Source organism: Vulpes vulpes, chromosome 5 (genome assembly GCF_048418805.1).
Source record: "Vulpes vulpes isolate BD-2025 chromosome 5, VulVul3, whole genome shotgun sequence".
Taxonomy (NCBI): Eukaryota; Metazoa; Chordata; class Mammalia; order Carnivora; family Canidae; genus Vulpes; species Vulpes vulpes.
In genome coordinates this window covers 126684982-126711293 of record NC_132784.1, presented here as the reverse complement: position 1 = coordinate 126711293, position 26312 = coordinate 126684982, and the positions used below count along the sequence as shown (strand labels likewise).

The 26312-nt window shown below is 38.5% G+C and overlaps 1 long non-coding RNA gene and 1 pseudogene across 1 annotated transcript in view; one reads left to right on the top strand and one right to left on the bottom strand.

Moving 5' to 3' along the window:
• Positions 1 to 26312, top strand: part of LOC140599106 (uncharacterized) — a 172008-nt gene that overhangs the window by 100157 nt on the left and 45539 nt on the right. The gene's annotated exons all lie outside the window — the stretch shown is intronic.
• Positions 7817 to 9222, bottom strand: LOC112908581 (ADP/ATP translocase 2 pseudogene; annotated as a pseudogene).

Below are 26312 nucleotides of genomic sequence, written 5' to 3'. Positions count from 1 at the left end.
AAAGACAAATAGAGCTGTGTTTGATATAAAATAGGGCTGCTATTACAGATTGAGCACCAGGAGGCCTTGGTGTTTATGTTCTGTTTCACAGCGGCAATGAATTTGCAATGAATTAGCCAGCCATTCCTTCTGTCTTCCTCCTCCTCCCACCCCCCTCCTTTTCTCTCCTCTCTTTCTCCAGAAGCAGGTGTCTGCAAGATGGTTGGGAAAGATTGCACTTAGAGGTACGGCCTGGGAAAGGAAGGTTTTCCTCTGTGTTGGGCTTTATGTGAACAGAACACCATGATCTCCATAGCAAGTTACCCTTTTTAAAAATGCTAGGTGACTGAATGTGAACATGTTCTGCTAGGAGAGTCTTGGGAAGGGAGCCAGAGGGCAGCAAGTGTGGAGAGGGGAGCATCATAGGCTAGGTCGAGGGGAGACTGGACTTTGTTAATGAGTAGGAAGCACTGGTCAATGTGTGAAACATAAAGATCCTGTTGACCTAGGCAGATAAAAGCACAAGGCTGGCTGACACAGAGGACTTAAGAGGGTGAGAATAGAGAAAATCAAATGTAAGGTAGAAAAATGTAAATACAACCAAATTAAAACATTTAGGTGTGCCATTCTTGATTTTGGGGTTATGAATTTGAGCCCCACATTGGAGGTAGAGATTACATTTTTAAAAAATCACATTTAACATTTACACGTGAAGATGTTCTACAATTAAGAATCATTGTAAGATGTAAAATCATTTTCATTGTCTTGTTAATGGAGATAAAAATATTGGTAAGAAAAAAGTTGCAAAATAGTATAGATTGTACAACTGAAAAACACATATTTGAAGAAGGCTGGTTGTAATGTGCTATTGGTGACTTTCATTGTGTGATGATATTTTGGGTGAATTTTAATTTCTCCATACACATTTGTATTTTGTATAATACATTTATATTATTTGTATTTTTTAAAATGTTTTTAAGCGGCAGGGCCCCAAAAATAAGAATTTTGTCAGTGATTCTATACTAAAAGCAGGAAGCAGTTTATAGCTGTTAAAATTTGGCCACTAAAGACATGGGTTATTTTGGTCTCATGACAGATGTTTATGGAACAGGATGTCCCAGCCTCTTGTAAGTCAGACCGGCTGACTTTGTACTTTGCACACTGTAGTCTCCTGTGGCTATGAAGAAAATCAAAGCTAAAAAGGAATTTAATTTATCATGCTGGTGAAGAAGTGCAGTGTACCTGGAAAATGGATGTTGTGAGAGAGTCTAGTCTCCAGACAGTGGGGAAGCCAGAGAAAATGCCAAGAAGTTGTTGGCAACCATACTGGTCCGTCGCCTACCCTGCCGCTTCCCTAGCTCTGACAAAACTGGAAGAATTAAATTCTTTTTCAACTTCTCCCAGGCCTTTCACTACTCCTGATCCCCTGTCCCATCAGCCAAAGCGGAGCATTTTGACTAGGATTCTTTGATTGTCATTAAGATGAAAAAAAAAACATTGATTTTAATCACTCTCTTTTCCAGTGGTCACCATTGACCCTTGCCCATCCCTGTGTCATCACGGAGCCTCCCCATCAGTTCTGAGCACATTGAATCCTGTCCTGACACCTTTGCATGGGCTCAGTAACTTCTGTCAGGGTTCCCCTTGGCGTGCATGTTGCAGTAGTTTCCTCATGGCACCAGTTCAAACCATTGAAACCATCACTGCCTCTCTCATCCGTTGCTTCCTTGCCTCAACCCTGCTTCCTCCTGATGCTCCGCTCTTATGCTAAAGTTTTCTTTTAAAAACAACTGCTCATGCCACTCATCCACCCAATATCTAATACCCTGTGGTCTTCTATGGGATAATCCACATTCTTACACATGACCTCAAGTTATATTCCCAATCTCTTTTCCCACACCACTTCTGTCTCAGAGACTAGCCCCTGGGAACTCCAGGTTCAGCCCCAATCAATGTGTCTGGTCCAGAAGGAACATATTCTCTTTCTCTATGCCTTTGCTAATGTTGTTCCCTTTGCCTGGAATAATCCCCTGTCTTTCTTAGTCGAAAAAAAAAATGCTTTTGATCTTTAAAGCCTCAGCTCAGTTGTTAGTTCCTCCTGGAAATCATAAATATAGCCAGCAAATTTGTAGTTGTTCAAGTATTTTTATTTGTTCTGAGAGCACTTGATTCCTATGTATGATGTCACTTTTACCACTATCGTATAATAATTCAAGGGTCCTCGTGTGGAAAATGGAAGTAATGGCAGTATTTTCTTCAGAGGGCTGTGGGAAGGACTGAGTGCACGAATGCTGTATCACGTTCTCTCTGAGGCAGGTTCCTGTAAGCTAAAGAAATAGCTGCAGTTAGTAGAATGCAGGGAACAGGCCATGAGGCAACAGGTCCTTGAGAGGTTACCAGCGAACAAAAGCCACAATTAAGCAAAATCCAAAAGATAAATGCAGTAAAATGTGAGGTAATTCATTGATAGTAGCAGAAATAGTAGGCCTGCATGGAGGAACCCAGGGCCCTGCAAGCAACTCACTTGTCACCTGCGCTCTGGTGGATCCTGGATGCTGTCTGCTTCCCAACCTACTTTCCTGACCCCCTGGGTTCCACTGAGGGCCAACTACATAATTTGCAGGGCCCAGTGAAAAGTGAAAATGTGAGATTCCTTAGTCAAAAATTTTTAAAGAATTTCAAGACAGCAGCCGTCCTGTATTAAAGCAAATGAGTGTCTATTTCTTGCAAATATAATTTGACGAATATATTCCTCCTTTAGTGGCGCCTGGGTGGCTCAGGCAGTTAAACATCTGCCTTCAGCTCAGGTCATGATCGCATGGTCCTGGGATCAAGCCTCAAGTCATGCTCCTTGCTCAGCAGGGGGGTCTGCTTCACCCTCTCTCTCTGCCCCTGCCTGGCTTTTGCGCTCTCTCACTCCCTCTCTCTCTAATAAATAATTTTTTTTTTTTTAAAAAAAAGAAAATATTTCTCCTTTAAATCTTGTTCCCCTTCATTTGTAACTAATCTGGATTTGAAGTGGAGACAACATGTGGTTTCTCTGTAACTTTCATGGTATTTTATTTGTAACCTTGGGACACTTAGCACTTTCTCTCCTGCTATGATAGATATTGGTATGCCTTATCTCTGAAGAATGAGTTAGGTTTTTTTTGTTTGCTTGTTTTTTGGTTTTTCTGGGTTGTTGTTGTTTTTTTGAGGGTAAGTTATTTAAAAAGTGGGTCTATGTCTGATTTATCTTTGTTACTTCCAACCTGCTTATATCCAGCTCACTTGGTTATACTAACTAGCAAAGAGATCATCTTCTCTCCTGTTTCAAAGCAGGTTACCAGGAGTAATGAATTATAGAACCAAAGATGAGGCTGGATTATCTTGGGATAATTCCTTGCACAAAATATCCCCCTGGTGTTAGACTTACCACAGCTAGGCATGTCTCCCCAGTAAGGGAGGAATAGCATTCCTTGTGATCACAGAATCCTTGCTCATAGATACAAGTTCAATAGTTACAAAAAGAAGCTTCTGGGGCCTTTGATTGGTAAAGTAAGCTTTATAGGTTATATCATGTTTATTAAACACTTCGCTTTGTGCCAGGATCTGTACTCAGTACTTTGCCTATGTCAGCTTCCTTCACCTGATCTCATTGTGAGCACAGAAGGGAGGCGCCTTGTGCCCTGGGGGCAGTAGAAAGGACCAAGGCCTGGAGCACAGAGCACATTGGCCAGGGTGATAAAAACAGCAGATGGCACAACCACAAGCCATCGTCCACACGCTTAGCATCTACTCCTTATTGCTTCATCAGATTTCGCTAAACCTGTGAGAGTGGCTAAACCTGGCAAAACAGTGTCTACTGCTCCTTCTGTCCTTGCTTTGAGACCTTTATCCCGAAGCACTTCAGGGACGAACACCTCCACGGGTATCCTTTGCTGGCATGCTTTCCCATCACTCCTGTTATTCAAAGAAAAAATTCTATGCCAAACTCAGTAGGGACTCCTCGTATTTCCTTAAAAAGAGAAAGTTCAGAACATGCTTTTAATCAGAAGCACAAAGCATAAAACCTTTCCTATAGTAGTGACAGAGGAAAATGGACAGTCACTCCAAAGGGAAATTTTCCTCAAACCTTGCATTGTGTTTGTAAGATCCATGGAAGTTTTGTGTTTTCCATATTGCGTCTACTTTGGTGTTAAAATGAAGTAATAATTACTTTCATTGAATTTGATTTCAGAATAAATCTTATTAAATTATTTAACTCTCCATCCCCACCCCTCCCAAATATCTCAGTAAAAAATGGAACTCTTAGAACATGTGCCATTTGTCCTGTGGTTCGTATATTACTTACCACTGAATCCTGTACTTTTATTAATTGAAAAGAAAGAAATTAATAAGAAATTAATACACTCGGTTAAAGGCAGAATTGGGGCACCAGAGAGAGAGAGAGAGAGCATGAGTGATGGCGGGGAAAGAATTGTCTTCCCTGTGGGCCTTAGTTCACAGTCTGAGGCCTGTTTTCCTGGAGATGCCTCTCCAGGTGTCAGAATAGCATGTTGAGAAGGAAGAGCGAGATAGATACTAGTCCTACTGTCTGGGCCATTCAGCACACACTGACACATGGATTGGAATTGGGTAGTCATGCTTAAAAAGACCACTGAGGGACACCTGGGTGGCTCATCGGTTGGGCGTCTGCCTTTGGCCCAGGGCATGATTCTGGAGTCCCGGGATCAAGTCCCACATCGGGCTCCTCGCAGGGAGCCTGCTTCTCCCTCTGTGTCTATGTCTCTCTCTCTCTCTGTCTCGCATGAATAAATAAACAAATTAAAAAAAAAAAAAAGACTACTGACAGGTGAAAGATGTCTAAAGAAGGGACTCAAAACCATGGCAAACAATATTAGCCAACACTATTGAATCACTAAAAATAAGCTAGACATTTCATAATTTAAAATATGCTTAAAATATATTTAAAATGATCTATTTGGGAACCCTGGGTGGCTCAGTGGTTGAGCGCCTCCCTTCAGCCCAGGGTGTGATCCTGGAGTCCAAGTTTGGAGTCTCACATCAGGCTCCCTGTATGGAGCCTGCTTCTCCCTCTGCCTGTGTCTCTGCCTCTCTCTCATGAATACATAAATAAAATCTTTAAAAATAAATAAAATGATATATTTTATATATTTTTATTGAATATATGTAGCAGCCTTTTTGAGGTATTATCTAAATTTTACAGATGAGAAAATTGTAGCTCAAAGAGATTGAATAGCTTACCTGAGGTCCCATACTAATGGCTGCTAGATGTTGGGGCAACATGGTTGGTTGCCTATTTAGTGTTCCCTCTTTTCTTGCTAACAGAGTCTGATTAAGTTCATCCTCCTCTAAGAGACCATGTCTTTCTAAGGAGGCTGAGTCCCTCTCCAGAGCCATTGGGAGTAAGGGGAATGATGAGCCCTGATCAGTTTAAGCATCTCATCATCCTTGCCCTATGATTAAGGTAGGCCCTGGCAAGAAGATGTGAGGAGAAGTCAGGGATTAGGTTTAGGGAAATATCTCCTTGCTCTTTTTTTTAAAAAGAGTATTTATTTATTCATTCATTAATTCTTTCATTCATTTATTCATTTAGGGAGTGTGAGTCAGGGGAAAGGCAGGCAGAGAGAGAAAGAAAATCTCAAGCACACTCTGCGCTCTGTGCAGAGCCTGACAAGGGGTTCAATCCCATGACACTGAGATCATGACCTGAGCCAAAACCAAGAATCTGCTGCTGCTTAACCAACTGAGCCACCCAGGCACCCCTCCCCTTGCTCTTAAAAAGAGGCACATAAAGGGACATTTCTTTTTCTGCTTCTGGGCATTGTCATCTTTATGTGGCACTGAGACCTGTGGTTGTCATTGTAAAGGATCCAGATGACATTAATTGCTCTCAGAGGCTTTATCATTCTATCTCTATCAGCAGATAAAGTAATAGCTGATTCCTCTGATCCAGCCAGGAATTAGGCAGAGTTAAGACTGGTTGCAGTTTCTCAAAGGTTCTGTCCACCTCTAATTTTCTTCTGTATACAAAGGATAATTTTTAAGATCTTTGAACCAAGAGCCTAGTGTGTTCACTGGGGCACTGTCCCCTGGTGGGCTTGAACTTGAGTCCCCACACACATCGCAGGGAGACTGCAGAACACCCCATTCAGCTGTTAGCAGGTTTCTTCTTGGCTTTTAGCCTAATGCCCTCTACAGAACCAGAATTTGACAAATGTCTCGGGGAGAGGCTAGTCTATGCATTAGGCTTGGTTCTCTGCCTTTCTGTTACTACCTGGCCATCAGCCCTTCAAGTCTTTGGTTTTGTCTCTCCATGAGACCACCAAAGGTCTCTGGTTTTTCTGTCCCCCAGCAGTGCTCCTGTGCTTAAGCAAAGTCCAGGTGCACAGCCTCCTGCCCTGAGCCCAGATTTGGCAAATATCTCCCAGAGCAAAAGCGGCTGCAAAAGTCAGCTATCATGCTGTATCAGCAGCTCTTTGATGCCTTGACTCGTTAGAGGATTTTTGAAGTTTACCCCATTTGGTTTTTTTCTCGGTGGGATCATTGGCCAGCTGCAAGCTTGGCCATGCCTTAGAAACAAGTGACTGTTGGGATTTTAAAAAGTAGATGCTATAAAATGATAATCTTATAAATTTTTATTATAAATGTTTTTAGTTGCACAGAAAACTTGAAAGAATGGTAAATCCTACTCTATCACTCACATTGAAAACCCATTGCCCTTTTACTATATATGCTCTATCACCTATCAAACTTTTGCAGAACGATTTTAAAGTAATTTGCAGTCTTGACATTTCCATTACCAACAATTCAGCAAATATCTTCTAAAAATAACAGTATTTCCTTATGATACTGTATTGTACCCCAAAATATAAACAATATATAAAAAGATAAATATATCATTTGCTAACTAGTCTAAAATACAACTTTCCATTGTCTCCAAAAGACCAACTATAGCAGTTTCTTCTGACTATGATAAAACCATGCATGACTTATGATGTTTCTTTTAATCTAGATTCTTTTACTCATGATATTAACCATGTGAAGATGCTAGACCAGTAGAGTCAGAGTAAATATTTTTGGTAAGGACATGACCTAGGTGATCTGCATAATTCATACTGTATCGTTTCAACAGGCTTGTGCTCTCTCACAGCTTCACCATTAATGATACTAATTTGATTATTAGAATAAGGTGGTGACAGATTCTTCCCTTGAACACTTATGTTTTCCCTTTGTCATTGCCAGGTCATCTCACACTGCAGATATCCTATTCCCCACCCCCAAACTCTTGCTTAATGGATTTAGTATTTATTGATGATTCTTGCCTAAATAGATCTCATTGAAGTTTGTCATATGGATAATTTTCTGCTTCTGACATTTCTCCTTCATTCATTATTAGTCATGTCTGTTTCAAGACATTTTTAAAAACCTCCCTCTGTCAATTGACGATGCACTATACTTCCTTCCAGGGATGGAGGATAAATTCTAGTTACCCTTAAATTACTGATTTTCTGAATAAGAAGATGACCTATCATCTTTAATGCTGGCAAATAGGTTAATTTCAGGTTTTTTAAATTTTTACTTATTTATTTTTTGATTTCAGATTTTTTTTTATTTCTTCAAACTTACTTATCAGGAGTGACTTAAATAAAAAATATAATTGAGTCCCATCATCATGGAAATGGCTTTAAGAGAAAACTGGTCAGGTGAATACTATTATTCATTTTCAGCCAGTAAATAGTTGCCATTGATAAATAGCCAACAGTCTGTCAAGAATGTTTAAGATATATGATACAACATACCTGTTCACGAGGGGCAAAAACTAGGAAATAACTTACTCAAACTTCTTGATTTCATCATACAAGGCAACCACAAAAGTACCACTCATGCCTCTCAGAACCTTGGTCAAGGCACCCATGAAAAAAGCTTTGGCTCCTTCAAGAGCAATCTTCCTCCAGCAGCAGTCAAGCGTGCCTGTATATACATGATGTCAGTTCCTTTTGTGCCCTGACTGCACCATCACATCGTAAGGCCACAGTGTTGAATGGAGAGGAAGTCAACCCAGCAACCACTGTGACAGCTTGTGCGATCATCCAGCTGATGGAGATGGAAGTATCCTTGGGATCTAGAAGCATTCCCTTTGCAGTGTCACAGATCTGGAATTGGCAGCTCGGTAGATGAGAATATCCTGCATAGATATGTTAAATTTGCTATAGGCCCTTAATTCCACCAGATTCGTAGATCTTAATCAGGCAGTCACCGAGGCCTCTGCATTTCCTTTCAGCTCCAGCTTTGCCCACATCCACTGCTAGCCTGGTAAGGGCAAAATCAAGAGGATACACAGAACACAAAGATGTGGCCCCAGTGGCACCAACCTGATGCCAGATTCCTTGCATAGTGCCAGAACTGGGGTCTCTTGTCCACACCCAGGAAGATTTGCTTGTATCTATCCCTGAAGGCAAAATTGAGAGCCTGAGCAGGGAAGTATACATTGACATTAGCCAACTTACCAGGCAGGACAGGACTTGGTGCTCTGTGGGGTTATGAACCAGGTAGTCTACATGCCCTTGTATTGCTTCTCTGTGGTGAGTTGCTTGCTGGCATGCTACATCTGCAGCAGCAGCTTGACCCACTCCACCAGCACTACCACAGTCTTGGAGGTGGCAGTGGCCACTCCATTAGCCGGGAAGTCCTTGGGGAAAGGCACAGTGGCATCTGTCAGGTTGAAAGGAAAGAGGAGGTGGGCAAATGTGGGACAGCAGTAGGAATTGGCTGTGACTCTGGGGCTCTGGAGTCTTTTGTTTTTTAATATAAGCACAGACTTGTGGATTTTTTTAAAAGATTTTATTTACTCATGAGAGAGACACACACACAGAGAGAGAGAGGCAGAGACATAGGCAGAGGGAGAAGCAGGCTCCCTGCAGGGAGCCGGATGTGGGACTCGATCCCAGGACCCCAGGATCACACCCTGGGCTGAAGGGAGGCGCTCAACCACTGAGCCACCCAGGCATCCCTTAAATTTTGATTCTTAAACAAGTAACTCAATCTGTCTACTCCTCATGCATTAAGTAAAGGGCTTGGATATCTCTGCATTCCTTCTACTCTTCCTAAGTCACGTTGACTCTGCCTCTCAAATAAATTCTGCAGCTGTTGCCTCCTCTCCACCTCACTGCAGAGTTCCTTACCTGAACCACCACAGCTTGTCGTCTTGCAATTTCTCAAGTCTTTTCTGTGCTCCATGTTGCTGTCGAAGGAACCTTTCTTTTTTAAGATTTTATTTATTTATTCATGGAAGACACAGAAAGGAGAGAGGCAGAGACACAGGCAGAGGGAGAAGCAGGCTCCCTGCAGGAACCCGATGTGGGACTCGGTCCCGGGCCCAGGATCACATCCTGTGCCAAAGGCAGGTGCCAAACCGCTGAGCCACCCAGGGATCCCAGACTTGTGGATTTTTACTTATTCAATCTGTCCAATGAATTACAGTCCTTATTCTTCTTGATATTTAAATTAGGCCAGATATTACCAGTAATGGCTCCTCTCAGTTGGTTTGTGCGTCATATTTGAGCACTCCGGTGTTTTCTATGCAAGAAGATACTCTGCTCTCACCTTGTACGTAAGCCATTTCTCCAGAAAGTCCTGGTTTCTTTAGCTGGGAAATAGCATATGGAAATCAAAATGATTGGACTAGTGATGCTCATTACTAAAGGATGATACTGCATCAAGGGTAATGGACAGCGATCTACCTACATACCTTTAAAAAAAAAAACCCATTAATTTTCATTGATATTTCAAATTAACATTTAACATTACAATTTTTCTTTGTTGATGTTCTATTTGTGTCCCCTTTTATTTCCACTGAAAATCTGGGTCCCTAGTCATTTATTTCCTAGTTTTCTCTGTACTACAAATACATAAAAAATTTCAAAATTACAGTACCACTATTATTAAATATCGGAATATAGTCTAAAAATAAACAGTCCTATGAAGTCTTTTTTTGAAGTATTTTTCTGATATAAGAATGTATTTTCTATTTGGTTTGTTTTCAATTTTTTGGTTTGACTTTTTTTTTTTTTAAAAAAAAAAACGTTTTATTTTGCTTTTGATCATGTAAATGTTTTAATTGCCTCCGATTCATCCCATTGATGAGGGAGAGGTTCTCGCCCTAGGATTAGGGCAATAACCGGACACGTAATACCTGACACTGGACCAATAAGATAGATAGCAGTTTATTAGTCACTTATGCTCCCAGCATGGGGGAGAAGGGAGGAGGAGATCCTACTTCATGCAGGGTCACACCAGGGCTGTTTTCAAGAACAGAGTGAACAGAAGAGCTGTGGGAGGCAGGCTTCTGTAGTATCAAGAGGATGGGCTGCCCCCTGATTCCTGCAGAGGATGTGACTGACTCCTGCGGGAGGATGCGATTGGCTCCATGGAATCATTCTGTGAGCCAGCAGAAAACAGAAACCCTGTGCTCAGGATACATTAAAACAGTGTCCGGTCCCTTTGAAAAAGAAGGTTGTGAGGCTAGAGGCCCTGATATCCCCAGGAGCAGAGCAGGGAGGAAACCTCAGTTCAAGACAGTCCTGATTTTACCAGATGTCAAGGCCGCACATCACATCAAGCCTTAATTTAAGTCTTAGACTGCAGTAAAACATTTATGTGACTCAAGCTCGAAACCATATAAAATGGAATCCTTGGAGTATTGTTTTTCCATTTTTCTCCCTTCTACTCTATCTCTCACATGGATAAGCCTATTTTCTTAGATTCTGACTTGTTTTTCTAGTGTCTCATTTTGAAAAAAAATAAGCAAATGAGCAGATCTCTCTCTTTCTACTACTTATCATCTGTCTGCCTCCCTGTCCCCTTCCTTTCTAGCTCAAAAGAAGCATACTCATCTCATTCTGCATTTTGCTGTTTTCAGCAGAAACACTTTGTATTAGCACATAGAGATCTTTTTATTTTTTTTTACAGCTACGTTGCACAGCATTGTGTGGGAGCAACTATAGTTTATTCAACAAGATCTTTATTTTAGTAGGTGTTTGAGTTGTTTATAATATTTTGATAGTATACGTGGTGCCATCATGAATAACATTGTGCATGTATTATTTCCTTTATGATGGTATATCTTCCTGGTACAGTCTGAAAGTGGGATTACTCTGTTAATTCATGTAAAACACTGTTAGGGATTGCCAAATCCCTGATCATGTGGAGTCGTACTATTTTCCCTAACAGCAGTGTATGCCTCTTTGTGCCCTTACCCACTATGTATTTTCAAACTTCTGGATTTTTGCCCATATAAGAAATGTCAAATCAGTGAAATCTTATATTTCTCATGTGAATGAGATTTATGGATCTTCTTGTGCATTCAACTGCTATTTACATTTAATTTTCTCTGATCTGTTTGTTCTGGTTTTTTGCCTAACATTTTTTAAAGATTTTATTTACTTATTCATGAGAGACACACACACTCAGAGAGAGGCAGGCTCCCTGTGGGGAGCCTGATGTGGGACTCGATCCCGGGACTCTGGAATCACGCCCTAAGCCAAAGGCAGATGCTCAACTGTTGAGCCACCCAGGCATCCCTTGCTTAACATTTTTAATAGATTTTTGGTCCCTTTCCTCTACATTTTTAAGAGCTCTTTATATGTTAGGGAGATCAATCCCTTTTTGTAATATAAGTAGAAATATTTACTCCTCGTTGGACATTTTTCTTTTTCATTTGATTATGCTGTTCTTTGCTATGCAAAGTATTTTAAGTTTTAATATATTGGAGCTTAAAACTATTTTCCTTTATTGTTTCTGAATTGTCCCCCATGCCCTGGTAACAGATAAATTCACACATGTTTTCTTGAAGTACTTGTGTGGTTTGATTTTTTGCAGCGAGAGCCTCAATCTCATGACCTTGAACTCATGACCTGAGCCAAAATCAAGAGTTGGACATTTAACTGACTGAGCCACCCAGATGCCCCTGGCAGGTACTCTTTGAGGGTTGTAGCCCCTTGATAATTTTCTCTATTTCTTTTCTAGGAATTTTTTCTCTTTGACCTTTATTGCATTCAGTTTTGATGAGCCCTGTTTTCCTAGAAAATTACCCATCTCATCTAGGTTTTCAAATTTATTTCTTTAAAATTGTTCAAAAATAATCTACCATGGCTTTTAAAGTTTCCTTCTTCCAATAATGATTTCCCTTTTATCATTTCTTATTTTGTATAACAATGCTTTTTCCTTTTATTTTTTTTTGAATAACTAGTTAATAGTTGGCTTATTTTGTTGATTTTTGCAAAGAACAGGCTTTTTAAAAAAGTAATTATAGCACTTTCTGTATTTTAACTTACTGATTTCTCCACTCAGTCTTTTTTCAAAGCCAAGAAACAAATACACAAACCTGCAAATAACCAATTGTAGGGAGACTTTCCTTGTTGTAACAGGAAAGCAGACTATATCCATTAGCGAGATCCCTTGCTTTTCCCCCAAATTCTGCCTTTGTTATATTATACATCTATACATTGGACTTCAAAAGTCTGCTGGTCCATGTAGCTGAACCATAGGGAGTCCCATTTTTCGAGCCTCCTCTAGATTTTGCTGACTTCTCAATGATTATAGGTTTAATTAGTCTCTTTCTATTCATCTGCTTGCTTCACAAGAAAATAAGGCAAGAACTCCAGGGGCCATGGGCTTAGGCAGAGGTAACTTTGATCGTGGGGGGGTAAAAGCCACATACCAAGAATAGAAATTACTTTCTACACGCATGGGGATCATTGTCCTTCCTGATCCCAAATTTGAGTCAGCCCATTGGGGATTCTTAACCGTTACCTAAAATAAATGAGCTCTGGAATAAATGGGTCGGGGGCTGAGAGGATGTATATCCGGGACACATGGACAGTGTGCCCCCAACTGGTTTCCCTACCTCTCATTCCCCTCCTCTCTATGCAGGCCTCTGCTCTTCTGTCCACCTTCAGTGCACCAGATTGTTTGAAATTCAAACTCAGTGAAGCTATTTTTAGTTTTCTTGCTGGTAAAGTTTTGTAAGATTTTCTTTTTAAAGTTTTATATGGAAAATTTTAATCATGCATAGAAGTCAAGCAAGTGTAGAATGAATTGCACATACTAACATAACAAACATCAACATCTGTCAATCACATTTTGTCTTCCACCTTACATCACGTCATATCACCTATGAATTTTTCAGAAGTCTCTCCTTAAGTAAACAAACTACCAAAAATGCCACTTTCATGTTTAACAAAATAATAATTCCTTAACATCACATATTACCCAGTGAATATTTCATTAATTGCCTCAAAAGTTCATTCATGGCTATTTTAATTGAATCAGGACCCAAAGTACATGCAAACTTTTTAAAATTTCTTTTTTTTAATTGAAGTATCACTGACATATAACATTATATGAGTTGTAGGTATACAGCATGATTCAATATTTGAATATATTGTGAAATGATCACTACAATAAGTGTAGTTAACATCTATCATAAAATTAGTAAAAAAATTTTTTTGTAATGAGAGATTTTAGTTCTATTCTCTTAGCAACTTTCAAATATGCGGCACCATATCATATCAGCTACAGTCACTATGCTCTATATTCCATCCCCGTGACTTAATTATTTTACAACTGGAAGTTTGTAACTTTTGACTCCCATCACCCCTCACCCCTCACTTTGGCAATCACCAATCTTTCTCTGTATCTATGAACTTGGGTGCTGGTTGTTGTTATCGTTGTATGAATTGTACATGTAACTGAGCTCATGCAGGATTTGTCTTTCTTTGTCAGACTTATCTCACTGAACATATGCCTTCAAGGTGATTCATGTTGTCACTAATGGCAAGATTTTATTTTTTACGGCTGAGTAATATTCCAGTGTGTGTGTGTGTGTGTGTGTGTGTGTGTGTGTACACCATATCTTATTTATCCATTCATCTATCAGTAGACACATCGGTTGTTTCCATATCTCGGCTGTTGAAAGAATGCTGCAACGAACATGGAGATGCATGTATGCTTGTAAATTAGTATTTTTGTTTTCTTCAGGAACTCAGAAATGGATTAATGGTACATACAGTAGTTCTATTTTTAATTTTTAAAGGAAATTCCACACTGTTTTCCATAATGGCTGCATCAATTTTCACTCCCACCAACAGTGCACCAAAAGTTTATTTTTCTCCCCATACTTGCCAACACTTGATATTTCTTGTCTTTTTTATAATAGTCATTCTAACAGGTATGAGGTAATATCCCATTGTGGTTTTGATTTGCATTTCTCTGATGGTTAGTGATATTTTCATGTGCCTGTTGGCCATCTATATGACTTTTTCAGAAAAATGTTTATTCAGACTCTCTGCCCATTTTTAAATCAGGTTGTATGTTTTTATTGCTATTGAGTTGTATGAGTTATTTATGTATTTTGGATGTACCATTTGCAAATATTTTCTCCCATTCAGTATATTGCCTTTCTGTTTTGTTGACGGTTTCCTTTGCCATGCAGAAACTTTTTAGTTTGATGTAATTCCACTTGTTTATTTTTGCTTTTGTTGTCTTTGCTTTTAGTCAGATCCAAAAAAACATCATGAAGACATGATGATGTCAAGGAGGCTGTTGGCCATGTTTTCTTCTAGGGATTTCATGGTTTCAAGACTTGGACTTGAATGTAAGTCCTTAATCTGAGTAGTTTTTGTGTATGATGTAGGATACACATTGTAGTTTTCAGTCTTCTGCATGTGGCTGTCCACCCAACACCATTTACTGAAGAGATTTGCCTTTCCCTGTACATATTCTTGGCTCTTTTGTTATAAGTTAATTGACTCATGTATGTGTGAGTTTATTTCTGGGATCTCTGTTCTGTTTCATTGATCTATGTATCTATTTTAATGACAGCACTATACTGTTTTGATTCCTGTAGCTTTGTAATATAGTTTGAGACATGACAGTATGTTGCCTCCAGCTTTGTTTTTTTCCTCAAGATTCCTTTGGCTCTTTGGGAGTCTTTGTGCTTCCACACAAATTTTAGAATGATCTGTTCCAGTTCTGTGAAAAATGCCATTAGGATTTTTGTAAGAGATACACTGAACCTGCAGATACCTTTGGATTGTATGGTTATTTTAACAATATTCTTCCAATCTCTGAGCCTGGCATATCTTTCCATTTATTTGTGTCTTCTTCAGCTCCTTTAATCATTGCCTAGTTTTCATTTGCCATAGTTTTCAATATACACATCTTTCACCACCTTAACTTTATTCCTAGGTATTTTATTCTTCTTGATGTGATTATAAAGGAGATTGTTTTCTTAATTTATCTTTCTGGTAGCTCATTATTATTATATAGAAACACAAGTGATTTTGTATGCTAATTTTGTATCCTGCAACTTTACTGAATTCATTCATTAGTTATAAGAGTTTTTTGATGGAATCTTTAGGGTTTTCCTTATTTAGTATCCTGGCATTTGCAAATAGTGATAGTTTTACTTCTTCCTTTTCAATTTGAATACCCTTTATTTCTTTGTCTTGCCTAATTGCTAGCTAGGACTTACAATACTATATTGAAAAAATGTGGTAAGAATAGGCATCCTTATATTGTTCCTGAAAAGCTGGTAGCTGTGGGTTTGTCATATATGGTCTTTATTATGTTGAGGTATATTCCCTGTATATTAACTTTATTGAGAATTTTTATCATAAATGTATATTAAAGTTTGTTGGATGCATTTTCCATATCTATTAAAGTGATTATGTAATTTTTAAGCTTTATTTTGTTAATGTGGTGTATCACATTGCTTGATTTGTAGATACTAAAGCATTCTTGCCTTCCTGGAACAAATCCTACTTGATCTTGGTATATGATTTTTTTAATGCATTGTTGAATGGAGTTTGCTAATTTTTTTTTGAGAATTTTTGCATCTATGTTCATCAAGGATATTTTCCGGTAATTTTTTTTCTTAGAGTTCTTGTCTGATTTTAGTAGCTGGCCTTGAAAAATGAGTTTGGAAGTATTCCCTCCTCTTCTTTGTATGTTTGGTAGAATTCACCAGTGAAGACATCTGGTCCTTGACTCTTATTGTTTGTTGAGAGGCTTTTGATTACTGATTCAACCGCCTTTCTAATAATCAATCTAATCATATTTCCTGTGTTTTCATGATTTGGTCTTGGAAGATTTTATATGTCCAGGAATTTATCTATTTCTTCTAGATTATCCAATCACACATAATCCCGATGATTCAGAAAATGCAGACTACTTTACAATTGGTCAAAGTTGGCCTCAATGTCTGGATAATTAAATCATTTATAATTCTGCAACTTTCAGGTACTTTCAGATATGCCAACTGAGCCAACAAATTATTGCCTTGTTTCACAAATAAACAAGAACATTTTTATTGTGTACTATTAATAGCTTATGAATGGCTGCCTTGAAAGTGCTAGAAGTACAAGAAATTTATTATAAGCTCTAAAATAATAACATTTATTTTTCTGGTTTTATAAGCAATATAATTTCATTGCTTGAATTTGGAAAATAAACAACAAAAAAGTAACAATTCTCTCACTTTGATATAAACAATTGAAATTGTCATATTTTTATTATCTACTTCCATGTGTATACTTATTTTTAAATGAAATGATTCATTATATATACTTTATATCCTATTTCGTAATATTAACATAGTTAATAATCATAATATCATGTCTTTAAATATTTCTCAAAAATATAATTTTTATTTTATTTTTTTAAATAATAAATTTATCTCAAAAATATAATTTTTAATGGCTATGTAACAGCCATCATACAGACCTGGTTTAATTTACCTAGTCCTCTGAAGGTTAAATATTGATGTATTTTCATTTGCTACATCAGTACATCAATATTTTCATTTGATAAGTAACCTTGCAATCCTTCCTTTTGTGCATAAAAGTAATCATTTATTTTGACTATATTAGGAATTGAGTTTACTAAGTTTAGGATAATGAACATTTTAAAGCTTATTGATGCAGATTTTTAAGTTGGTTCTAAGAAAGACTATAGTATTAATATGTAGAATGTGAGAATCTCATTGTACTTTCTCAGGAACCCAGATTGACAGATGCTCCATCTCCCCAGAGCAGGAAAAGGAAAATGAGAAATGTTGCATATTGGTACATAAGTTTTTGTCTAGATGTGACAGATTTTATGTCTGCTCATATTTTATTGGCCATAGCAAATCACATGACCACATCTAATTTCAGAGTGAGTAGAGGAGTGTGCATTTGGCAAGAGAGAGAATGGGAATTTTTGTGAATAGTTAATTACTACCACACTATGCTCCAACCAAACCAATTGGGTAAGCACTGCTTTGAAGGCAAGTCCATTGGTGGTTCCATTTCTGGGTTTCATGCTACCAGCAGTGGTGCAGACTAACTTTCTTATTCACTGATGGCCTCAAAGGTTTTTCTCAAATGCTTTTCTTCAGCACCCTTGCCAGTTTGGAAACAGCACTTTTGTTCACTTAGCCATCAAATATTTTATATATGATACTATGCCTGGTATATTATCTTGAAAGATATCCTCCAGCAAGTCCTTCCATTTCTGTATATTAATGTTCTTCTCACCAAGACATGGAGTATATTTCTCCTTTCCTTAAAACCAAGCTGGTTTTTGTGGCTTACTTTAACCAGTGCAATGTTGCAGAAGTGACATTGCCAGTTTGGGCCTAATCCTTCCCAGGCCTAGTAGCCTCACTGGTGCTTTTTTGGAAGCAAGCCACCAGGTAAAGAGATCTCTGCTATCCTGTTAAAGAGATGACATGAAGAGAAATCCAGGAAAATGGCAGGAAACCTCAGCCATTGCAACCCTAGCTAGGTGTAGCCACACAAGAGCCTCCAGCTGGTACTATATGAAGCTAAATGAACTAACCTAGTTGAGTCCTGACCAAATTGCAGAACTATAAGCAAATAAATTATTGCTTTAAGCCACTAAGTTGAGGAATGGTTTCTTGTTCAACAACAGGTATGTGATCCACTATGCATGGGCCCCTGATCCTATACATTTATAGGAAAATTCAGTGTGTGGTAATTGTTATGAAAGAGATACGAAATAGGAGATCAGAGCAGAGTGGTTACTTGCAGACAGAGGTAACAGGGAGTGCTTCCTGGAGATGTAAACAAAATGTGTTTTAAAGACTTAGCCCAGGGGATCCCTGGGTGGCGCAGCGGTTTGGCGCCTGCCTTTGGCCCAGGGCGCGATCCTGGAGACCCAGGATCGAATCCCACGGTGCATGGAGCCTGCTTCTCCCTCTGCCTCTCTCTCTCTCTCTCTCTCTCTCTCTCTCTCTCTGTGATTATCATAAATGAATAAAAAAAAAAAAAAGACTTAGCCCAGCTATGCCTTCATTACTATTAACCTCTAGGCATCAATATACCTCAGATTTCATACCTTACCTCATCCCCTCCCCTACCAACGTCCTTCTAATTTAGATGTAAATAAATATTATGTCTTAGTAATTGACTTGAACCCTCCTGTCCCGTTCTTTGCATTTTAGGAAGACTGTATTAGATAAATGAATCATTGAATTTCAGGAACAACCACAGGGAAAGTGCTTTGGGAAGAAGACCTCATAGCGTCAAGCAACTTATATCACATAATCACTCTTTACTACCCTTATAGAAAGGCTAAGTCTACTCATACTGGGTAAGACTGTACTTCTCTACTATGTCCCCAGGATGACACAAGGGAACAATCTCTTCATTTGAAGACACATATGTTAATTCTCCCTTTGGAGTTCACCATAAGCCCTGATAAATTCACCAGCTCAATCAGCAACATCTATCTGTTTGCATTTCCAGGAGTGTTCCCAAGATGTAAACCAACCTTGGTCTTCATTCTTCACTAGGTAGCTATTTCTGTTAAGCTCCTTCATCACTGAAGTCTCAAACTAGCACTCAGCTCAGAAGTCAGCAGTACGGAAGTAAGCACATAGATTTACAAAGTCAAACCCAGTGAAGCTGAGCAGTCTAGAGCTTAAATTAGAATACAGCAAATTTAAAGATGTGCATACTATGTGTCCTAGCAATTTGACTCCTTCTATATATCCTCAATGTGCCCAAGGTAAGAGTATGCAAGTATTAATGAAATGGCAAAAAATTGGAACCCATCTACTTATTTATGGATAAGAAAAGTAAACATGAATAAATAAGTGGTGATATATAGCAGCAAAACTGAGTGAGAATTACATTTATTAATATCTAATATCCACGAATCTCAAATATATGTTGAGCAAAAAAAGCAGGGTTCAGAATAACATATACAGTATGGCACCATTTATAAAGCTTTAAAAAATGGAAAATAATACTATATATTATTTATGAATATATATATGTAGTCAAGTTTAAAATATGCATGGAAATGATAAACAGGAAACTCAGGATGCTGGTTACCTCTTGGGAGGGATTTATAGGAAAGAGATTAAAGAGAGATAGAGATTCTATAATGACTATAATATATATAGATAATATTTTATTTCTTAAGCTGGGTACAGGAGCCTCAATATATTATTCTTGGTACTTTTTTGTATGCCTGCAATATTCTTCTTACAAAATAAATGTGGAAGAAAAAGTTGTTTTAGGTTGAACTGACTCATAGATTAATCTTGAACCATTACAGACCATGTGATTCTAAATAAATCACAAATCACGTCAGCTCTCAGTACTGCATTCTCCTTTCCTGAAATGAGGGACCTGAACTAAGATCTTTAAAGTCCCTTATAGTCCCAAAAAGGAATTAAATCTTTCATTCTAAAGCTTCTCCAAATAGATGCTGTGTTTCTGAAGGACAGGGAACATGTTTTTCCTGATTTACATTATTAGTGTCTTTTCTATTGTCTGTAGATTCTCAACAAATTTGAAGGCCTTATGTAATACACAAACAGCTATAACTTCCATTATTCACTTCTCCTAAGACAAATAGCTGATGAGAAAATGGTACCAGGTACTCAATTTTAGGTTCCATGTGTGAAATAGCATCCCAGAGAGAAACTGCTTTCCTGTTCAACTCTACATCTTTAACCATACCTAACTAAGCAGATCAAGTGTGCTTCTGATTACAGACTAAAGGAAGTATCCTCGTATTTTTCCTGTTAACCAATCCCTACAACTGGAGTTTCACAAGGATTCCCCTTAGGGGGTGCCTGGCTGGCTCAGCCAGTAGAGCATATGATTCTTTGTCTCAGGGTTGTGAGTTTGAGCCTCACATTAGGTTAGAGTTTACTTTAACAAAAAAAAAAAAAAATCAAATGGATTGTCCTTTGATGATTATAAGTGATGATATCTTCTTAAGGATGCAAAGTGCAAAAATGTCCGTCCAATTTTCTCTCCTTATAGAGCACATGGAAACAGAGATAATTTGGGTAGTATACATACATCTTCTGTCTCATTTAGCTTTTCAAATATCTCCAAATATATCTGCCTGTCCTACCCCATCCTCCCAAATATTGCTTGACAGTTACTTTGGATCTCACTTTGTTCTGCAGTCTCTCTGAGCATTTTTGGTTCATGGGTACTTAGACAGTACTTGCACTTGCTTAGAAATAGCAGGAAGATTTTATCAGGAATTGGAGGTGATAGAAGAGATGGTCTTAACTTTAGGTCAGAAAATCAGGGTTGGTGTCTTGCCTAGTGCCCTGGTAAGGGGTGTGTGAGCCTTTAAGCCTAGGATGTAATTATGCTTGGAAAAGAGACCATGTTGGGGAGAAATTCACAGTTCTTACACAGACCACTTATGCTGTACAATACTTAGAGATTATAGCTAAATATGAAGAGGTATTGAATTGAATGGAATCCATGCCAGAAAATGTATGTCCTAATTTATCCTATTGTACATGGAGTGCCAATGGATGCAGCCATAGAATGCTGAAATGATTTATCACTGAACTTAAAAGAATGCACCCAGGTGTTATTAGGTAAAAACTGAAACTCAGAAGCTGTTTATCCTAGTGAAGCTTAATAGGACTAAGGCTACTGTGTGGATGGTGGGGAGCAAGTTATCAACCCATCTCCCCAAGTTAATGGCCAGAGGAGATTTTCTAACTCTGGCTGGCCTAGTTTCTCTTGTCATTTTGAGAAAATGAGTCCTCTTCTCCCTTGGAAAGACAAGTAGATTTCTCCTGTTACCGATAGGAATATACTTTTTTCATTAAATTAGATGGAGTTTGGTTCATGGAAAACACAAAAGAAGCCAGTTCTACAGGAGCAAACAAGTTGAGTGAAAGTCAATTACTTTCACCGTCTGCACCCTAGTTATACAACGAAAGCATTTTAAAAGGTGAAAATGTATTAGGCAAGTATTTTCTTATTTGGAGCCTAATTCTTTGTTTTTATAGACAGAGAGCTGGTTATTAGAACAAGAGAGGAAAGTTACTAAGTGAACATAAACATAAATGTGGAACTAAGCTTACTTATAGGGACAGACATACATGAGATAGTGTGACAAATCAGAGATAAAGTGGGAAAATAATGAGGTGGAAAGGAACGAGTTGAAAGTTTAGGGGAAAGTCATAGTGGTTTGATAAATGTGGACAAAGTGAATCTGAGGTAGAAATTTGAGGAATTTTGAAATCTGCTTAGAGCAACTTCTTGCAAGACATATCTATGAAGGCAAGGAACACAAAAGCAAAAATGAACTATTGGAACTTAATCAGGATAAAAAGCTTCTGCAGAGCAAAGGAAACAACCAACAAAACTAAAAGATAACCTACAAAATGGGAGAAGATATTTGCAAATGACATATCAGATAAAGGGCTATAGTATCCAAGATCTATGAAGAACTTACCAAACTCAACACCCAAGAAACAAACAATCCAATCAAGAAATGGGCAGAAGACATGAACAGACATTTCTCCAAAGAAGACCTACACATGGCCAACAAGCACATGAAAAAATGCTCTGCATCAGTTGCCATCAGAGAAATACAAATCAAAACCATAATGAGATACCACCTCACATCAGTGAGAATGACTAAAATTAACAAGACAAGAAACAACAAATGTTGGAGAGGATGTGGAGAAAGGGGAACCCTCTTGCACTGCTAGTGGGAATGTAAACTGGTACAGCCACTCTGGAAAACAGTGTGGAGTTTCGTCAAAAAGTTAAAAATAGAGCTACCCTATCACCCAGCAATTGCACTACTGGGTATTTACCCCAAAGATACAGATGCAGTGAAACCACGGGACACTTGCACCGCAAAGTTTATAGCAGCAATGTCCACAATAGCCAAACTGTGGAAGGAGCCACGGTGCCCTTCAACAGATGGATGTATAAAGATGATGTGGTTTATATATACAATGGAATATTACTCAGACATCAGAAAGGATAAATACCTACCATTTGCTTTAACGTGGGTGGAACTGGAGGCTATTACATGGAGTGAAATAAGTCAGTCGGAGAAGGACAATCATCATATAGTTTCACTCGTGGAATATAAGAAATAGTGAAAGGGACTATAAGGGAAAGGAGGGAAACTGAGTGGGGAAAAATTAGACAGAAAGACAAACCATGAGAGACTCTTAACTCTGGGAAACAAACAAAGGGTTGCAGAAGGGGAGGAAGGTGGGGGGTGGGGGTGAGTGACTGAGTGGTGGGCACTGAAGAGGGCACTTGATGGGATGAGCATGGGTGTTATACTATATGTTGGCAAATTGAATTTTAATAAATAAGTAAAATCTTTGAAAAAAAATCTGGTTAGAGAGTCTGCAAGGAGAAATGACTTGATATAGCAGTGTGGTGGGCAATGGGATGCATTACTCAGATCCCCTTCAATGAAGATTCATGTCCCAGCTCCTGGGAATGCTTTGGGACAGCAGACCTCAGTTGTCAGCTCCTTCAGGGATTGTCTCATCTTCAAAGAGCCACTTCCTGCAAGGTTATGCCCTGCCCCAAAGTGGCCTGCAGCTAGTGACTGATCATCATGGGGACCTCAGCAAATAAGCTGGTACATTTTTTAGGGCCTTAAAGGTATAAATGGCATCTTTCATACTGTATTCCAGAGGTGGTTGAGGAACTCTGTACGTTGGTGAGTACAAAGAGCAATAGGTGTGGGTTGTTTGTAGCTAAGGAGGATGTACACCAGAAGACCACTTCTGGAGGCCCAGTAGTGGGCTAGTAACTCTTTTAGCAAGTCTCTCTACTCACAGTGGAGAATGAGTGTGGGTTGGCCTGTGCTCATAGAGCTCAAAGAGCTGATTTAGGTCAACATGGCTAGGCTACAGCATTCGTTTATTTGCCAGCCAGTCTAACTTCAAATTTTGGCACAAATCTATGTTTTATGACAAGGATGATAATTTTACCTTCATATATTCAATAAAAATATATTTAATACAATTTATTATCAATTTAATATCCTGTAGCATAAGGGAAAAAAAAAAAAAAAACAACAGTGAGCCAGGCACCATTTACCTGCAATCTAAGTAATCAGTTCCTTTGGAACCAGACATAGAAAAACAGGTGGGTTTTAAAGTCTTCTGAAGAACTTGTATAGACAATTTTGTCTGGGTTACCATCACTTTTGTATCCAGTATTCCAAAACAGTAATGCCCTGGACCTGTGCATTCTTCTGGGTGTTGCTTGTGTTAAGAGGGAGTTGACTTCAAATTCAAACTCTTCTTTATCACTGAAGAATCTAAATTGCATCTGCCCAGGAAACCTGACCACCGTCACTGCCTGGGCACTGCAGATAAAGTGTCTTGTTGTTCATGGCTCTGGATCCTGAAACACTTTTCTATTATTAGCATGGGCTCTTTTATCAGCTTCACTCCTTCTCGGGTGTAGTCACATAAAGGTAATTGTAAATTATAAAACTAGTCTCTGGGAAGCTGGCCACAGCCAGATCCAAACTGCAACTCTATTTGCTGCTACCTTTATCTCTACCTCATTTTGTCTCCTAACTGGTGCTGTGATGAGATCAAGTATGACTTTAAAAAGATGCAAAATGATGGAGAAAGGAAAATTAAAGACTGTTGTTTTTCTAACCTCTGCAGGAAGTTTAGTAGGCAAAGGAATCTTTTTGTTTACATCTAGCTTTTCTTGATTTTAATCAACATACTATATTCATCAGGGAAGAAAAGAGCAATTTCTCAATATTTGACAAGTGGATGCTTAGTGTCTAAATAATCCACTAAGGGCCAATGAGGAAACCAGGAACAAGAATTTTAAGGGAGTGACCCAGTCCATGTGGTGAATATTAGTGCTGCTCTCTGGTATGGCTGGTTCTTCTCTACCTCTGAGTCCTAGAAAAGACTGCAATTCCTACTCTTTGTAGTTAGCAGGGATGTGATTTGCTTTAGTCAATGATGTATGAGAAGTCCTGCCTATTATTTCCAGGTGGAAGCATTCAAGAGGCAATGTGTAACTCTCTTTTTCCCTGCTATGACAAACATTTGAGTATCATGAAGTAATAGTGGCACCATAAGATAGTTTGGAGTAATTCTGTATCTGGAGCCAAATTCACCACCACCAATATTGGACATATGGTGGGAATGGTCAGTAGTTAACTGTGTTAAGCCATTGAAATTTTAGCTTTTAAATTTTAACTTATTCCTGTAGGTGACCTAAGCCCATCCTAGCTCTGCTATTGTGACACTGATCAGCCCCAAAGAAAAGTTCAATATTGATTTTTAGGGATCACATAATCAAAAAGTCTTCTGGTTATTCAGTCAGCAAGTCTCTCTTTTTTTTTTTTAATTTTATTTATTTATTTATGATAGTCACACACACAGAGAGAGAGAGAGGCAGAGACACAGACGGAGGGAGAAGCAGGCTCCATGCACCAGGAGCCCGACGTAGGATTCGATCCTGGGTCTCCAGGATCATGCCCCCAGCCAAAGGCAGGCACTAAACTGCTGCGCCACCCAGGGATCCCCTCAGTCAGCAAGTCTTGTTCTCTCTGAAATTTTAATGCATCACTCTTATATAACAAAGGAGAACTAAAGATCACTAAATATTTGAAAAAGTCTCCAATTTGAGAGGCTAAGTACAAAGCCAAATAATAATAATAATAATAATAATAATAATAATAATAACCTCTGAAAAAACACAGTCATGGAGCAAGAGAAAGTGTCATTTATATCATCAGAGAGATAGGAGATATTCTATCCATGAAAGAAAACAGAAAGATGTATAAAATAAAAAATAAAAATTGTTAAGAGTTCTTGTAAATGAAAGATATGATAGCAGAAATTTACAATAATAGAAAGATTGGGGAAAAACTCTAACACAATGAATTTTTAAATTTTTAAAATAGAGACAATAGGAGTAAAAGGATAATCTGATTAGAAGCTCAATCTCTAAGATCCAATCTCTAATGAATATGAGTTCCGGAAAGCCTGAACAGAGAGAACAGGGAAAGGAAATTATCGAAGAAATAACACATGAAAAATTCTTAGAGTAATGGATCAATGGAGTAACCAGCACAATAAATAAAGGAATACATACTCAAAGATACATCAGATGAAATTTCAAAGCACTAGGAATAAGACATCCTAAAACCTTCCAAAAAGAAAAAAAATTAACATTTATAAGAAAGGATGGCAATCAGAATGTCATCAGACTTATCAATAACAATCCTGGAAGCCTCAAGACACAGCACAATACCTTTAAAATTCTGAGGACAAAATATTTTCAGCTCATAATTCTACACCCAATCAGATAACTGTTAGAATTTTTAGTATACAAGTCTCAAAAATTATACTTCTGCACATTTCTCAAAGAACTACATGTGCTCTGGGGTACCTGAGTGGTTTAGTTGGTTAAGCGTCTGCCTTTGGCTCAGGTCATGGTCCTAGGGTCCTGGGATCAAGCCCCACATGGGGATCCCCACTCAGTGGGGAGTCAGCTCCTCCCTCTGACTGTGCCTCTTCCCCTGCTTGTGCTCGCTCTCACTCACTCACTTTCTCAAATAACATCTTTTTTTAAAAAAGAACTAACTACATGTGCTCCACCCATCCCTACTCTCCAAGCTTGTATATTAGCTCATTTCATCTTTAGGGCAACTGAATAAGATAAGTCTGTGTTTTCACCACCATTTTACAGATGGGAAAATAGAGACATAGATAAACAATGTCTCCAAGGTAGCACAAATAATAATATAGATCTGGAATCTGAACTCAGGCAGTCTAACTCCAGAGCCCATGTTTTTTGTCACTATTTTCACAGCAATAGAGATAGAAAGCTATCAAAATAACTGTACATGAGATCTGAAGAACACATGGCGGGGTGTGTGTGTGTGTGTGTGTGTGCGCGGAATTAAGGACTGTAAAAGAAATATTTCCACAGGGGAAAAAGTGGATATTTTATCTGAAATGTTTGATCACAGTA